Source organism: Budorcas taxicolor, chromosome 17 (assembly GCF_023091745.1).
Source record: "Budorcas taxicolor isolate Tak-1 chromosome 17, Takin1.1, whole genome shotgun sequence".
NCBI classification, from domain to species: domain Eukaryota; kingdom Metazoa; phylum Chordata; class Mammalia; order Artiodactyla; family Bovidae; genus Budorcas; species Budorcas taxicolor.
In genome coordinates this window covers 59,267,534-59,285,984 of record NC_068926.1, presented here as the reverse complement: position 1 = coordinate 59,285,984, position 18,451 = coordinate 59,267,534, and positions in this window count along the sequence as shown.

The following is an 18,451-nucleotide window of genomic DNA, read 5'->3' as shown; positions in this document are numbered from 1 at the left end:
TAGCATATGCAAAACAGATAGCTAATGGGAAGCTGCTGTGTAACACAGGAGCTCAGCCCGGCACTCTGTGACAACCCAGAGGGGAAGAATGGGGTGGGAGGTGGGAAGGGGTTCAAGAGTGAGGGAACATATGTATACCTATGACTGATTTATGATGATGTATGGCAGAAACCAACACAGCATTACAAAGCAATCATCCTCCAAGTAAAAAGAAATAAATTTTTTAAAATAATAAAAATTACCTGTTATTCACCTGAAATTCAGATTTAAATGGGTGTGTTTTATTTTATCTGGCAACCCTCTCTCATGATTGTAACTTGCTTATTAATACATTCTTTTCGCTTTCTTACTTCTCTCCACATGCTCCCTGGAATCACTTCTCAATTAAACAATCTGTCCTCAAATCCTAGTTAATTCTGGAAAAACCCAACCAAAGACAGAGACTTTAAGCCACTGAGGACAGAAGTGTGGAAGTTTCTCCATCAAAAGCCCTCTGAAGCTTATCTGGGCAAGAGCTAAACACATCACAAATCCCCAAAGTGGATGTCACTCCAACTCCACCCTTTCAACCAACATTGAAATTCTGCTCTCTGAAAAGTGAGAAAAATAAAAAGACTCCGTGAGAAAAAAAAAAGGCTCCTATCAGTCTCCCCAGTGGACCTCGGATACAGAAAATGCACTTGCAATGGAGGCTGAGGTGTGTAATAAAGGGAAACCCTAGAATTCCATTGCAGTCTCTGAATGATGTTTCATGACAGCCAAGACTATACGCTTGGGCTCTGTGCTATAAGATGGGGTGTGAGGCTTCATGGGCCACTTCCTGTGTGTGGTCATGTATGTGACCTGAACAAAGGGGATCAGCGTGGCTGAGCCTCTGTTTCCCCATCTGTCCAACAAGGATAATAATACCTGCCACACTGGGTACCCGGGGGCATCCAGTGACATGATATAAACAAGATCTCTATGATGATGATGTTACTCTCTTGTTGGATTTGTTCAGCACAACCCTAGGGTGTCACAGCTTAAAGGTTTTGCTTTCAAGGCAGAAATTGGAGCAGTGCCCATAGTACATCCATGGGGTTTAAGTCTCTTCCCCTGGCATGAGGCTTTGGCTCTGAACAGTTGGCACAGAATGAGTCCCACAGCCAAGAGCAAGACTGGACACCTTCTGGCAAGCCAACTCACAGTATGTACTGAGACTGTGGATGAGCAGTGGGTATCTTTTAAAACAGGGCTTCCCTGGTTGCTCAGATGGTAAAAAAAAAAAAAAAAAAAAAATCTACCTGCAATGCAGAAGACTCAAGAGACGTGAGTTTGATCCCTGGGTTGTAAAGATCCCCGGAGAAGGAAATGGCAACCCACTCCAATATTCTTGCCTGGGAAATCCCATGGACAGAGGAGCCTGGTGGGCTATAGTCCGTGGGGTCACAAAGAGTCGGACATGACTGAGCAACTACTCATATATATAAATTATATATATTGAACTGTGGTGTTGGAGAAGACTCTTGAGAATCCTTGGACTACAAGGAAATCAAACCAGTCAATCCTAAAGGAAATCAGCCTGAATATTCATTGGAAGGACTGATGCTGAAGCTGAAGCTCCAATACTTAGGCCACCTGATGCAAAGAACTGACTCATGGGAAAATGAGTTGCCACCCTGATGTTGGGAAAGAGTGAAGGCAGGAGAGGGGGACGACAGATTAGATGGTTGGAGGGCATCACCAACTCGATGGACATGAGTTTGAGCAAGCTCTGGAAGTTGGTGGTGGACAGGGAAGCCTGGCATGATGCAGTCCATGGGGTTGCGAAGAGTCAGACATGACTGGGCATCTGAACTGAACTGATGTATCTTTTTAGAAGGAACATAAGTTCTTTACCAGTTAGTGCTGAACCCGACTAATTCACCCATTCTCACACCTGCCTGTCCCCTGTGGGCATCTGACTTTGTGACTTCCAATCTAATGTTGTCATTTAGTCGTTAATTTGTGTCCAGCTCTTTTGCGACCCCATGCACTGTAGCCCATGTCTGCAGGATTTCCCAGGCAGGAATACTGGAGTGGGTTGCCATTTCCTTCTCTGGGGATCTTTCTGACTCAGGGATTGAACCTGTGTCTCCTGCATTAGCAGGCAGATTCTTTACTGACTAAACCACCAGGGAAGCCCCTCTGATTTAATACTGTTTTGTTTTTCCCCACATCTTTTAAGTGTGTGCTTTCTCCCTAAATCCTTGAATAATGTACACGGATAATGTTTCATGGTCTTGTCAGGCCCTGGCATCTTATATGTACCCAATGGGGTCCATGTACTGCAGTTTGAAGACACAAAGGAGATTTCTGTGTGCATGTTTGGTCCTGATAAAGGGATAAATTGCACTCCTCCTTCTAGCAAATAAAAGAGAATTCAAATTTTTGAACAACAGAAAAGAATTCTAGGATCTGTCTTTTCCCAGGTCTCTGCAAGAAAGAGTTTTAAAGTGTGAAGATAATCCTTACATGAATAATCTCCAATCAGGTGTTTTCTTTTAAACTTGCTCTAAAAATGTATCAACTCGTTTGTATCAGGCCACTCTTGAATGATGACAAAGCAAGACTTTCAACTCCTAATGGCTTTGTGTTTTCAATTTTTGTTTTGTTTTTTTGTTTTTACCAAAATCACATCTTGCATGACAAAGACTTTTTTTAATTTTTTTATTTTCTTGATTCATAGGTCCTTAATGAAAGCAAAATTCAACCTTACACTAGTCTTGTATGAATTAGGGACCATGTAAACAGTACTTAACAGTTCTAATTGAAGGTCAGTAAATCCCCAAGAGATTAAACGAATCCTGCAGGGAGCCGTGTAAATCTCCTTTCCTTTTATAGTAGACCAGCCAAGCCCCCAGCCTGCTTTGTGCAAGGCTTAATAAACATGGTATGCATCTAATCAAAACCATTTTGCACCCAAAGAGGTTAGGGGCGTAAATCACAATTACTCTTGGCACTAAACCCTTGGCCTGAAGAGGCCCAGTGTTGCCAAAACTCATCAGGAGCTGACTTCTAGAACTTAGCTGTCTGGCACAGGTTTCCACATCTGAGTGTCCAGCCTGCTTCTCAGCAGGAGAATCTAGATGAGGGTATAAAATCTGAAAAGAAGAGCAATTTCTAATGACCCCCTGGCGCCCTCTGCTTTCCACATTCCTTGCCAGCTATTGCCTGATACAAAACAAATAAACAAACATTATCCTCATCTTGATCTTCAGATGCAGCCCAAACACCCTCCTTGACATTCCTGAGTTAAATTTCTTTTCACTCTTTGCTTCAGGGTTACTTACAGTGTCAATGCCTAGATCTGTCCTGGAAGTGCCATGAATTCATTTATTGTGTCCAAATATGCACCATCTTAAAAGAAAATGGTGCAACGTCCCAAGAATTTGGCAGAAAGGAATCCAAGCCAGGAATGTTCAGGAAGGTGCCTTTGGACCTGCCTCTGAATGTCAAGATGAAGACCGTATTATTACCCCTGGTGCCTGCGTGCTCAGTCGTGTCCGACTTTGCAACCCCATGGACTGTAGCCTGCCAGGCTCCTCTGTCCATGGGATGTCCCAGGCAAGAATACTGGAGTGGGTTTTCATCCCCTTCTTCAGGGGATCTTCCCCATCCAGGGGTGGAAGCCTCGTCTCTTGCATCTCCTGCACCGGCAAGGTGGATTCTTTACCACTGGCAACACCTGGACTCCCTTGCTATTCCCCCTGTAGCACTGTAAGCGGCAGCTGTGAACAAATAAATGAACAAATAAAATCAGAAGAATGAAAGGTGATCTGTGATCTTCAGGACTGGAGTAACCTGAGTGAAAACCTTTTCAAGATTTCAAAATGCAAAGTGAGCAGCAGCTTAGATCTGCTGTATCTATCAAATCTGGCCCTTGGATCATGCATTTCAAGTAAATATTATTCTGTTTATTTCACACATGGGGAAATTGAGCCTCAGAGACTGGAATCCGTATCTTACGCTCACTTCGTTGGCTGAGTGAGGAACCTGGGGTTCAAATCCCAGCTTCAGAGACAATCCTCTGTCTTTTGACAGATCACTTCTTAGAGGAACAGGACAAGGAAGACACCCAGACCACCTCCAGGAAGATTCACACAAAAGGGAAGTGACACCCAAACTGCTAAGGAATAGTTCTTCAAAGACAGACAGTAAAACTAAGAAAGAACGTCCTGAAGTAGGACTCAGTAGCCCAAGGATCTCAACTCGTTGGGATTCTGAATGCTTCTCAAGGTTTGCTCCATGGACCACTACAAATCACAGTGGCCCTTGGAAGCACACCTACACCCCATCCCAGATATTGCCATTGCCTGGATGCTCTTTTCCGATATGGCGAGTGGTTGCCCCATTTGTGGTCTTCCTGGCCATGCAGAGTAGGAGTTCTTTAAACTCCCTCTTGATGTCTAGCCTGCAAGCTATGTAAGATGTCCTAGAAATACCCTGATTTTCCTCTGAAGTGGCTGCTGACAAGTTAAAGCCATGTCTTCTTTCCATCACACAAATTGTCCTGAATGATCTCAGAAGTCACTGGCATTTTCTCTCAGTATTCTGGAGACTCACTAGCAGGTGTGACCACATCTCTGCTTTTACTCTTTATTTTCTTCCTCCTTCAACTCTTTTGGAGCATCTGGCCTTAAGTTTCTGGACACCTTAAGGAAAAGGGAGCTTATTGTAAGTAAGTAGAATTTATAGGATTGTCAGTGGAAACCTATCAGAACTCTGATTTTATTCAGGTATCCACTCCTTCCCCATCTCTAAATGTGGGAGCAGCTAAGTCTAAATCAGCAAGCATCTTTTATTAGTCTGGTGGGGAGTGCATGTGATCTAAACTACTCCAGTGTAACTGATTGGAAGGACCTTTTCTTGCATGTGAACGTGAAACGCTTTCTTCTCTCTCGATTTCCACTGGCAGATATGACCAGGGAAGCCTTGGTTGGTCATGGCTGGTCACCACGTGATGACAATGAGTGGAACCAGCCAGCCTGAGGATAAAGCCACAAAAGGAGATGTTAAGAGTGAAAAATCACCAAGGTAGGGGTGGACTGGGAGTCTGGGATTGACGCATGTACACTGCCACCGCATAAAGGAGAGAATACCGTTTGATTCCACTTACACAAGGTGCCTAGAACAGTCAAATCAAATCCATAGAGTCAGAAGGTACATCAGTAGATGCCAGGGGCTGCGGGATGGGAGGGATCAGGAGGAGGAATGGGCATCATAGTTAGTGTTTGATGATGACAGTTTCAGTTTATCAGGAGATGGATAATCGTGAGACTTATACAGCAATGTGAATGTACGTACTGCCACCAAACTGCAGTTAAATATGATTAAAATAGCATGTTTTATATTATGTGACTTTTTACCAAAATAAAAAATTTCTTTAGAGAGGGAGGCGTAAGTGTAACATAGGTGGGAGAGAGACTTCATTTCATGCCTTTTGCACCATCTGAAATTTTCGATGTTAACCATTCAAAAATAAATGCATGTAAAATGGTCTAAAAAATGTGTTACGTTGCAGAAACAGAAACAAAAAAAAAAAGTGAAGAATAACTCTGAGTCGTTGAATCATTGGAGACGCCGCTGAGCTCCTCACAAGTTCCTGCCTGAGTCCACCCTCACTCTGGACTTCCATGAAATGACGATGCAGATTTAATCACTGTCTAAGTCTAGGTTTTGTTACTCCCAGCCCAAAGCAGCCTGACGTGTAACAATACTTACATTCAGAACTGAGAACCGAAAGTGATCACGCAGCTTGAGAGCCGACATCCTCTCTGCCTTTTCCTCCCTCAGAACCTCCCTACTCCATTCTCTTCCCTTCCTCAACTACCCACATCCTCCGCCACCCACAGTCACCATCCATAGTTAGTCTCTAATGGGCCACGGTGCTGCGGGTCACTTCATCAGTCCCAGTCAGCCTAGGGTCAGATGACCATCAGATGAGCATCTGGGAAAGACAGTCCGTTACCCCTCCAGAGGCACTCTTCCACCCGTTCTTTAGTAATAGAACCCAAAAGGTTTGGTCATGTGTAGTGATGTGGATAAACCTAGAGTCTATCACACTGAGTGAAGTAAATCAGAAAGAGAAAATCATATATTAACGCACATATAGGCTTCCCAGGTGGCGCTAGTGGTAAAGAACCCGCCTGCCAATGCAGGAGACATGAAGAGATGTGAGTTCAACCCCTGGGTCAGGAAGATCCCCTGGAGGAGGGCATGGCTACCCACTCCACTATTCTTGCCTGGAGAATCCCATGGACAGAGGAGCCTGGCGGGCTACAGTCCACGGGTCACAAAGAGTTGGACATGACTGAAGTGACTTAGCACACAATGTATATATGTGGAATCTAGAAAAACGGTACTGATGAACCTATTTGCAGGGCAGAAATAGAGCTGCAGACGTAGCGAAAAGACTTGTGGGCACAGTGGGGGAAAGAGAAGGTGGGACAAGCTGAGAAAGTAGCATTGACATATATACACCACTGTGTGTAAAATCCCAGGGCCAGCGGAGCCTGGTGGGCTGCCGTCTATGGGCTCACTCAGAGTCGGACACGACTGAAGTGACTCAGCAGCATGTGTGAAATAGACAGCTAGTGGGAAGCTGCTGTGTAGCGCAGGCTGCTCAGCTCAGTGCTCTCTGCTGACCTAGAGGGGTGGGGTGGGGTGGGGAGGGAGGGAGGCTCAAGAGGAAGGGGATACATATTTACGTATAGCCAAGTCATTTCCTTGTACAGAAGTTAACACAACACTGCAAAGCAATTATCCTCCAATTAAAAATGAATAAGTAAGTAAATTAGAAAAAATTTTCGAGTTTAACTGGACACATGGCTCCCTTAGATAAAGGCTATTTTTCAACTTCCTGTCAATCTCAGTCATGGCCATGTGACTAAGTTCTGGCCAATAGGAAGTCTACAGAAGTGGTGGGTCATAGCCTTAAAAGGAAGATGATGTCTTCTGTGTCCCCTTCTTCCCATCCCACTGAACAGAATACAGTGGCAGAGACGGGAGCAATCACCTTAGATCCCAAATGCTAACACAGAGAAGTGAGATGGGAAGAAGTGGCAGAGACGGGAGCAATCACCTTAGATCCCAAATGCTAACACAGAGAAGTGAGATAGAAGGAGTCGGAGACAGGGACTCCATCCCTGTGGGATAACCATGCCGAACGCACTGCTTATGCTTGGACATTTGCAAAAGAAATAAACAAGACAGTTTTCTTGGATTATTATTATTTTGCTCTTTGTTACAGCTGTAGGATCTTAACTTAATTAACACACACACCTGAGCTAATCAGTGCCAATGTCTGTGCAAAGACCAGCCTCTCTATACTCACCCCACAGGGAGTGGCAGACAAGGCAATTTTAATGATGGAAGAATATCGGGTGTGTTGGCAATTTGGCTGAAATGTCCAACACTGTGAGAAGTATGTCTTTTCACTCTAATTTCATCCTTTTTCTCCTTAATTCTATTTGACTCTTCTCCAAGTCACAGGGATATATCTTCTTTTTTTCTATACCTCTTTTTCATGCATAGTTATCTTTTCTTCCTTCCCTTTTATTTACCCCCTTTCCATTAAGTAATACTTGTAACCCAGTTTCCCATACAGTCCAGTCTCTAAAGTCAGAAAACAAATATTCTTGGGAACTTCCCTGGTGGTCCAGTGGCCAAGACCCCATGCTCCCAGTGCTTGGGGCCTGAGTTCAATCCCTGGTCAGGGAACCAGATCCCACATGTCACAACCAAGAGCTTGCATGCCACAACTAAGACCTGGTGCAGCCAAATAAATTAATTTTTTAAATTTATTCTCAGTCTTGCCTCCATCAGCATCCTCCATTTAGATGTCAGCTGTACCTGGAAATATCACCTCTTTCTCTCCCCCTTTAAAATATCCATCTCTGAAATGCCATCGTCACAGATTTTCTAGCTTTCTTCCCTCTCCCTTAACTCTGGGAATTTTTATAATGCAGATACAAAATCCTCTGTGATTTCTTTTTTTCTTTATTTTTTTTTTGCTCTGTTTCACCCATTACCCAGATTCTCCATGACAAAGGAGAACCCAGGATTTAATCTAGTAAGAATCCTTCCCTTGTAGAACTTGGAAGGTGGGATGGACACTATAAATAGCCATATACTAATGATTTTTGTCCCTGTAAGGTATTTGTCTGAGATCGGGTTTTCCGAGACAGAGATCTATAATCAGGGGCTTCACTGGGGATTGCTCACAGGCACAATACCTTTCAGGAAGCAAAAGAAGGAGGACTGGGGCTTCCCTGGTGCCTCAGTGGTAAAGAATCTGCCTGCCAAGGCAGGAGGCACGGGTTTGATCCCTGGTCCAGGAAGATCCCACTTGCCACGGAGCAACTAAGCCTGCACACCACCACTATAGATCCTGTGCCCTAGAGCCCAGGAGTCTCAAACTCAGAGCCCAAATGTGCCACGGCTACTGAAGCCTGAGTGCTCTAGAGCCCGCGCTCCTTAACGAGAGAAGCTACTGCAATGAGAAGCCCGCACACCGCAGCTAGAGAGGAACCCCCACCCACTGCAACTAGAGAAAAGCCCTGGAAGCAACGAAGACCCAGCACAGCCAGGAATAAATAAATAAGTAAAAAGAAGAAGAAGCAGCAGGACTGGGCAGAGGAAGAACATGGGTTGTGGTGTGGTTGTCTTGGTCAGTTCTACAGGGAACTCAGCAGACAAGATGGTTCATCAGAGCTCGTTTAAGTCAACACAAGGGCGCTGGATCTTTCTACAGCAGATCCATGAGTCACTGGGCGTAGGCTTCCCCCGGAGAGTCCTGCAGGTCCTGCAGAGAGACTCAGCTGTGAGCCAGAAACATCTAACATCTCTGGAGCTAGAGGAATGAGTCCCTTTGTTCTGAAGATGGGGGTGTCTAGATGGCACACCACAGCATCCACTACAGTTTCATGGTCAACACAGGCCTACTGCAGACCTACTCTGTGGCAGAAAATGGGCACCTTTTCCCAACTCACCCTCTCCTCGTCAACCCTCTTTCAGCTGTTCTTCCTCTGTCCATCTCCCTCTCCAACCCCCACAGTTCGCCTGGAGCCAGAGCTTCAAGAATTGGCTGGCGCCTTAATTGCTTCTCTCTCCTCCATGACATCAATTGGAGGTGACATTTCCCGGGCACGGAGCTGCATCCCTGTGGCTGCATATTCCCCCTGTCACAGGAGATCATCGAAGCTGTCACCAGTGGAAAGCTAGAAGCCATCGGAGGAGCGGGGGTGGGCGGGGGGCACAGAGATCCCAGGCAGCATTCAAAGGGTTGGTGAGACACACTTCCCAGAGCGGGTTCCAGAGGCACTTTCTGCCCCACTGGTCTCTGCCTCCGGAGAGCTGACAGGATCTGACATTTCAGGGGGTTACCCGACTGAGCTCCACCGACCTGGTCTCTCACCCAAAGCGAGAGGGAAAAGGCTGGATCCTGGGTGGCAAGCCAGTCCCTGAGGATGGAATGGAGCCATGCGAACAAGGAGAGAAAGAAATTCATGAACAGAGAGGATTCCAAATGGCCTCTAGAGGAGAACGGACTTGGTTGAAATTCCGGTTCTGACCTTTAGAGATGGCTCAGTGGGCCCAGTCATAGAATGGGGATAATAATACCCACCTTTCCAAGGGTCAGAGAAGGCAATGGCATCCCACTCCAGTACTCTTGCCTGGAAAATCCCATGGATGTAGGAGCCTGATAGTCTACAGTCCATGGGGTCGCTAAGAGTTGGACACGACTGAGAGATTTCACTTTCACTTTTCACTTTCATGCATTGGAGAAGGAAATGGCAACCCACTCGAGTGTTCTTGCCTGGAGAATCCCAAGGACGGGGGTAGCTGTGGGGATTAAATATGAAAATCCACTGGACCAAGCAAGGCAAAAACACGGGGATGCTTCTGATTCCTCTCTTTCGATTCCTCCAGCTTCCCTATTCACCTGTAGCCAATCCATCACAAATTTCCAAAAGGTGCCCTAAAGATGACCCCTTGCTCCATCTCCACTGCTAGTAAGTACGTTATCATCTCCTGCCTGGACAACTTCAACCGGCTCCTGCCTGGTCCCTCTGCTCCCACACTTGCTGCTCCAAGGAACGGACAAGGTTGTCTTTGTCAAACATCCATCAGATCACCCCATCTCCCTGCTTAACACCTTTCAGGAGGCTCTCACTGTGCTCAGAAAGAAAAGACCCTCCAAGCTCCAACCCTGACACCCGCCCAACTTCTCCCTTGCCCACTAGGCTTCAGCCCTCCACTGCCCCTCTTCCGAGAACACGTCAACTTAATTCCTATCTCGTTGTCTTTGAATTTTCTGCTCCCTGTACCTGGAACTCCGGGAGTTGGTGATGGACAGGGAGGCCTGGCGTGCTGCGGTGCATGGGGTCGCAAAGAGTCGGACATGACTGAGCAACTGAACTGAACTGAACTGTACCTGGAATGCCCTTCCCCTGATCTCCCCTGATTGACGTCTTGGCCACTTCAGATCTCTGCTCGGAAGTCACCTTCTCAAGGTGGTCACCTGGGACTGCCTAATGTCAAGTATAACCTTTAGTTTGCATGCTCTCTTGCTCTGTGTATGTGTGTGTGTGTGTGTCTGTCTCTCTCCCTCTCTCTCTCTCGCATACACACTTAGTTTCACCATTTTACTCTGCAACCAGTTTCTAGTTCATTGTGGTACCCATGTGAGCTCCATGTCAGCCTCAAATCTTCCCACTTTATTCACCATCATCTCCCAACCCTCTAGCATGGTGTCTGAGACTTGATACATACTTGTTATGTGATGAAGGATGCACATACTGAGCCTCTGGTAAATAGACTCTAACCGTTGCAAAGAGCCAACTCATTAGAAAAGATCCTAATTCTGGGAAAGATGGAGGGCAGAAGGAGAAGGGGTCAACAGAGGACAAGATGGTTGGATGGCATCACCGACTCAATGGACATGAGTTCGAGCAAACTCCAGGAGATACTGAAGGACAGGGAAGCCTGGCATGCTGCAGTCCATGGGGCTGCAAAGAGTCAGGCATGACTGAGAGACTGAACAGCAACAAATCCATGACTATCCCTACTAATAAGGGGAAGCCTTCTAACCCGATACCAAAGCTCGAGGCACATTCAGTGGGTGGTGTTGGCACCACCCACGATCACAGTGATGAAACCTGCAGCTGGGAAAGGTCTCGCTCCACCCTTACCAGCTTCCAGAGCTGCAATTTCAATTATTATTCTGGCCAACAAAGGCCAAACAGGTACGGCAAAATGTTGCCAATCCATCTCAATTTCAGTTTGTCACCCAAGATTCATGAGCTAGCTGAACTTAAAGGACCCCAGAGACTGTCCAGAACAGCCCTCTCATTTTTCAGGTGGGAATATTGACACCCTGAGAAGTTAATCGCATCACTGGTTCTTTGACACGGCGCTCCTGTCCTGGATGTGTCATCCTTGGCAGGGCTCTGGTTCCTGTGTACGTGCTCTTTGCCTAACTGGCTTCTGCATGTCCTTCTGCTGAGAGCTTAAGTGGCATTCCCACTGGGACCGATGCTTTGACCCACCCATACATCTTCCACAAACCCTGTTCTATTAGCATCTTTTTCACACATTGAGGAATCACTCATCTAATTATCCACCCTCCCCTCCCAGGGACTCAAGTCCATGATGGCAGGAAGGCATCTCCCTTACGCACTCCTGTATCCTCAGTCCCCTGGCAGTGAGGGGCACATAATGTGTGTGTGTGTGCTAAGTCACTTCAGTCTGACTCTTTGCCACCCCATGGACTGTAGCCTGCCAGGCTCCTCTGTCCATGAGGATTCTCCAGGCAACAATACTGCCATGCCGTCTTCCAAGGCATCTTCCCAACCCAGGGATCAAACCTGAGTCTCCTGTATCACATTATAAATGCTCCCTTAAGCACAGGAATGGGTGAAAACAAACAGAAACCTGCCTTTCTGATGGAAATGTTGAATTTTCAAACCATTTGCTCATGGGTGCAAGGCCAGTCTTCATCCATTTTCCAGCCTTTCCTTCTCCCATGCCACATTTCCTTAGCACTTCCAGTATCAGCTGGATTTTATTAATAATAATAAAAACAGCCTATGATTTATGGGGCACCATGGGGCCCAGGCTGACTAGGGGGCTTAAGCTTTGCACATAAAAATCAAGCCTGCTACCTGAAACCCAGCAGCTCGGTAAGGAGGGGGAAAATGAATGATCAGGCCCTTCTGGACCAAAGCACTTGGATTTCTTCTTCCAGGGGGTCCCGCCCAGGTCTAAATGGACGAGCCCACGTTCTCCCACCACACTGCTCCCATCCTCCCTGGCCTACTCTCCTGAGTTTGTCAAGGTCAGAGCTCTGGAAGCCACGGGTATTCCTGTAAGTCAGAGAATCAGAGCATCGGGGGCTGGAAGGAGACCTTGAAGATCAACTAGATTGGAGGTCAATTTTGGCTTGCAGAATTGCTTTACTTGGCCCATGCCATGCTTGTGAGAAATGTAAATTAACTACAAACATTCAAAAATCAGATTTTACATAAAAAGCTGGATATCTCTCTCCCCTTGAAAAATAAGAAGTTCTGGTGACATTATGCCAGAATTCCTGTCTGACAACAATTAGCAGGAGCTGAATGATGGGTGTGTCCTTCAAAGGGTTAAAGGCCCCCAAGTTGACCCAGTCACCCTTTCTCCCTAGTACGCTGCCACCCAGGCCCACTTCACCTATTTTCATAAACTGTCTGGCCCCTGGAGTAGGAAATGGCAACCCACTCCAGTATTCTTGCCTGAAAGATTCCATGGATGGAGGAGTCTGGCGGGCTACAGTCCAAGGGATCACAAAGCGTTGGACATGACTGAGCAAGTGCGCGCACGTACAAGACGAGTTTTCCACCCAAGAATCAGCCTTCTCTCCATTTTACAGATGAAGACACTAAGCTTCAGGGAGGAAAACTGAGTTATCTAAGGTCACCCATTAGTGAAAACAGACCCAAGCCTAGACACCAGTCACCTGGCTTTCAATCCAGGCTCCTTTTCCCAGTTTGCATTTATAGCACTGTTCCTGGTGAGGCTGCTGTATTAATTTTCTGGGGTTGATGTAACAAATGGCTACAAACTTGGAGGCTTAAAACAATAGGGCTGGGACTTCCCTAGTGGTCCGGTGGCTAAGACTAGGCACTCCCAATGCAGGGAGCCCGGGTTTAAATCCCTGGTCAGGGAACCAGGTTCATCATGCCACAACCAAGAGTTTGCATGCTGCAATTTAAAAAGATCCTGCATGCCACAACTAAAACCTTGCACTGCCAAATAAATAAATAAATATTAAAAAAAAAAATCCTCAGGACTCTGTATTCTCTTAGCTCTGGAGGCCAGAAGTCCAAAATCAAGGTGGTGGCAGGGACAGGCTCTCCCTTTGAAGGTTCTGAGAGAGAATCACTGCTCACCTCTTTCAGCTTCTGGAGCTGCCAGCATTCCTTGGCTTGTGAGAGCATCACCCCACCTCTCCCTCAGTCTTCACATGGCCTCCTCCTGTGTGTCTCTGTATCTTCCCCATTCATCTGTCTAATCTCCCTCTGCCTCATTTTTGTAAGGATTCCTTTTGTCAAATTTAGGTCCCACCCAGGTAATCCGGAATGATCTCAGGTAGAGACATTCTTTTTGGAGATCACCATTCAACCCACCATAGCCACTAAGCCACAGGAGTTCCCTATAACACTCCAGCTCCTTAGTTATCTATTTATAAGTATAGCTGATTCACTTTGCTGTATAGCAGAAACTAATATTTCATTGTGAAGCAACTCTACTCCGATAAACATTAATAAAAAAAATACCCCAGCCCCACGGCCAAGGCATCAGCCTAGGATGAGTATTAAATGCTGGCCGTGCCAGAGCAGGCTGGCCCGAGATCCTGGGATGCATCAGAAGCTGCAGGAAAGATGCAGATTTTTCCAGAATATTCCTCACAGGTGACCCCCACAAAGACAAGACAACACAGTAACTGCAATCATTTATGTTACCAATAAAAATTACGGTCATCATGATGATAATAACAACAACAATAAGAATAGCCAAGCATAGACACTGCTTCATGTAAGCCTCCATAAGAAAAACAGTATCATTATACTCAGTATAATGATGAGAAAATTGAATCCACAGAGGAATTAAAGTCACCTAACCAAAGCCACCCAGAAAGGAAGTGGTAGAGCCAGGATCTGTCTCAGGTCTCTCTGGCTCTAAACCCAAGAGCGCCTGACTTAAGTATGGGCATCTGTGGGGAGTGCAGAAAGATGCCCAACTGTGCACACGTGGACTCAAACAGTCTGTTGCTTTTACACACAAAAGAAGGAAAAGAAAGAAAAGGAAAACTCCAGTTAGGAAAAAACCAGGCCTGTACTGATCTTAAAGACACTTTAGAATCCTGAAAGATATGAATGTTGTCATTACAAAGGAAATAATGTCTCTTATCACAGACTGACTCTTCATAAATGCTCATCCGCGTGAAGCCTAGTGAGGCTGGTACAGAGACGGTGCAGCAGCCCCTGGCATCCGAGTGAGACCAGCTCTGGGTTCGAATCCTGCCTCAGTCATTTACAAATGGTGCAACCTTGAGCCAACAATGTCTTCTCTCTAGGTCTTAGCTCTTCATAGGCATCCCTGAGAATAATACCTGTACCTTATCTTTGAGTGTTGGTAAAAAGATCAAATGAGATATACAATGGGTGACTACATAGTTAATTCTGTCTAAACCAGGGCATGTTGAAGAATGAATGCTATTATTGATCTGGGACAACAGATGTAAATGGTGAATGTCTTGGGAAAACCTGGATATAAAGTCACCACAGACCTAAAGTTCTCTAGCTCAGCTGTACTTGGAATCACTTGGGTAGTTCTAATAATGCTGTTGCCTGAATCCCACCTCCAGAGAGCCTGATGTAATGGATCCGGGGTATGCATGGGCATTGTGAAATTTAAAACTCTCTGGGTATTTCTGATCTGCAGCCTTGGTTGAGAACCACATGCCCTAATCTGTTTTGAGGGACCATCACTGCTAAGTATCATTACATCATGATTGTTATTATTAGAGAGAGTGACACATATAACCCTGAGTCCACTGTAATGATACTGGGGAGTAGCATTATAATTAATAATCACTATTGACAAAGAGAACATCCCAAAGAGTAACATCTTGCTAGTTACCATGAGCCTGACTTAAAACAGTGGGTCTCAACAGGGGACCATTTTGCACCCCGCCCCAAATTTATATGGTAATGTCCAAAGACATTTTTGGTTGCCACAACCCAGAGGCAGTGGAGAAGGGCAGAACGCTACTGACATCAAAAGGGTACAGACCAAGAATGCTGCTAAACAGCCTACAATGCATGGGACAGACTCCCACAGTGAAGAATTATCTGGTTCAAAATATCAGTCATGCCAAGGATAACAAACGCACTTAGAAGCTGGGATGGGGAGAGACTCTTGAAGCGGAAAGTCACATCAGGAACTCAGGAGCAGCCTTTGTAGTCCTGCCTTCCCACTGCAGCTGTGAAAGGAGAGGAGGGCCCTGGGGCTGGCCCTGGATTGCACAGTTGGAACCTCACTTAACCCTCCCTCTGGATTCAGATCATCACACACCAGGCATGCACTTGAGATTGCCTTTCGACTTGGAGGAGCCGTTCAAAAGTCTTGGCGTCTGCCAGTGCTGGAAGTGTTTATAAGAGGCTTCCTTGGGAAAGAAAGGTCATCGGGGAAAACCAGAAACAGATTTCTTTTCTTCCTCTGGCTCACTTCTCTCAGGCACCTCCAAGAAGTTTATTAACACCTAAATCGTGGACATGGAACTTTTAGAAGAAGAGAAAGGGAGAAGCCATTGATGGCATTGCAAGTAGGCCTGTGCCGAGGGTCAGTCCAGGCTGTGGTCTGGAGCAGAACGCACAACTGAGGAAGGAAGGAAGAAAGGGAGAAAGGATAGAAGGGAGGGGGGAGGGGAAACAAAAGAAGAGAGGGAGGAATGGGTGGATAGACAGATGTGTGAAAGAATAAAACAGTGGGAGGGTAGATGGACAAAAGAATAGGGTTGAGGGGTAAGTGGACATATGGATGGGTTTGTAAACAGGCAGATAAATGAATGGGTCACTACAGGGATGGATGGATAGATGAATGGGTGGGTAGATGGATGAATGGTGGGTTGATGGATGAGTGGATGGATGAATGAGTGGGTAGATGGATGGATAAATGGGTGGGTGGATGGATAGATGAATGGGTGGGTAGATGGATGGATGGGTAGGTAGATGGATAAATGGTGGGTTGATGGATGAGTGGATGGATGAATGAGTGGGTGGATGGATGGATAGATGGATGGGTGGATGGATAGATGGGTGGGTGGATGGATAGATGAATGGGTGGGTGGGTGGATGGATGGGTGGGTAGATGGATGAATGGGCAGGAGGATGGATGGATGGGTGAACGGACAGATGAATAGGTGGGTGGATAGATGAACAGTTGGCTGGCTGGCTGGATGGGTGGGTGGGTGGGTGAAAAGAAAGAAGGAAGGACAGAAGAATGGGAGAATGTATGTCTGGGAGGGTGAACGGTGGGGGATGTGTGGGCAGGCAGATAGCAGATGGGTGAGAGTGAATGGATAGATTGACTCATCTCAAAGATTTATCTTTACGTAAGGTTGTAAATTGGTAGTTCCCTTGCTGAGTATGGCAGCTAGCATGTCTTATTGGCTCACTCCGTGCCTTTAAACAGTGGCTTTCAATCTTAGTGATGCACTAGAATCAACTGTAGAGCAGATTAAAATCTGTTGTTAGGGTGCCATCACCCACACCAACTATGTCACAGTCTCTGGGCATGAAACCTGACGCCACTACTTTTTTGAATCCTCACATGATTCAAATGGCAGTCACACTAAAGAACCAACATAAATTCAAAAGACAAAGGAACAAGGCTAATGTTATGCTTGATCAAAATACAAGCAATCCTTTACCTCTTGTCTTAGGCCATTTCCTTTTACCCAGTAGAGTTACTTGCCTGGCCTTGGTAAATACCTGAATTTGTAGCCAAACTTTGGTGCAGAACTCAAGTTAATATCCGCCCCTATGTCAAGAGACTGTGTGACTTCAGTCCAGTGGCTTAGATGCTCTGTGCTTCTGGTTTTCCATCTGCAAGTTGGAGCTCATGAAAAATAAACACCCTGTAGTGTTTCACAAGGAGCAAAGGACATAATATCTTGCATATTGTAAGCACCTGATCAATGATGACTATTATGATTGCTATTATGAATATAATGTGAATAGAATATCTCCTAATTCATAGATACGGATAATTTTCATGGACAACATGTATGAGTCATGTCCTTTATGCCAGGTGTTGTCCTAAGACCTTTACATCCGATATGTTTTTTTTTTAGATTTTTTTTTTAATGTGGACCATTTTTAAAGTCTTTATTGAATTTGTTACAATATTGTTTCTGTTTTATGTTTTGGTTTTTGGCAGCAAGGTATGTGGGTTCTTAGCTCCCTGACCAGGGATCGAACCTGCACCCCCTGCATTGGAAGGTGAAGTCTTAACCACGGGACTGCCAGGGAAGTCCCTAGATTTGATATGTGTTAACTAACTGAATCCTTGTAAAATCTCCTTGAGTCACGTACTACAATTATGCTCCTTTTCCAGATGGGGAAACGGAAGCATAGAAAGGCTGAGTCACTTGCATATGAGACACACAGCTCATCCTGCTGAAGCTGCGACCTGAGCCCAGGAACTGTGTTCCATCCTTCATGGCACCAATCTGCCTCACCCTTAGAACCCATACAGTCCACCCCTTGTTTCTCTAGATGGGACAGAGGCTTACAGGGGAGAAATGACTTCCCAAATTCTCACAGCTCATTATTGAGGAAGATGGCCATTGGAATAGCACCAAATCCTCCTCTCTTGCCTGCTTGTGCTGTCAACACCCCTTAAAGTGTGACCCGGGGCCCTTAAGTCATTAAGGACTTTTTTGAGTCTCAGAGCTTTCATTAGAATTCAAATACTTCTAAGGGGTGGTCCTTGGTAGAAGGACATTTATGTCCTTAACGCAATGAATATTTATCAAGCGCCTATTCTTGTGCCAGAAATGGTGCTGGGCACCAAGGACACACTGCGAGTGAAAACATATACATCTCTGACCTTAAAGGAGGTTGCTGGTGCCTTAGCATTTCTCAGCAGACATGAAAAGGGCTGAGGTCTGGGTTGGGGGGTAGGAGGTGGAAGGAGGGGGTGCACTCGGAGCACAGAAGCAGTCCCTTAAAACACCTGTCTTTTGAGACTCCTCTGCAGTCCAGTGGCTAAGGCGCCCAGGTTCCATCCCTGGTGAGGGAACTAGACCCCACATGCAGAAACTAAAGATTCCACATGCTGCAACACCAATAGCAGATCCTTCATGCTGCAGTTAAGACCTGCTGCA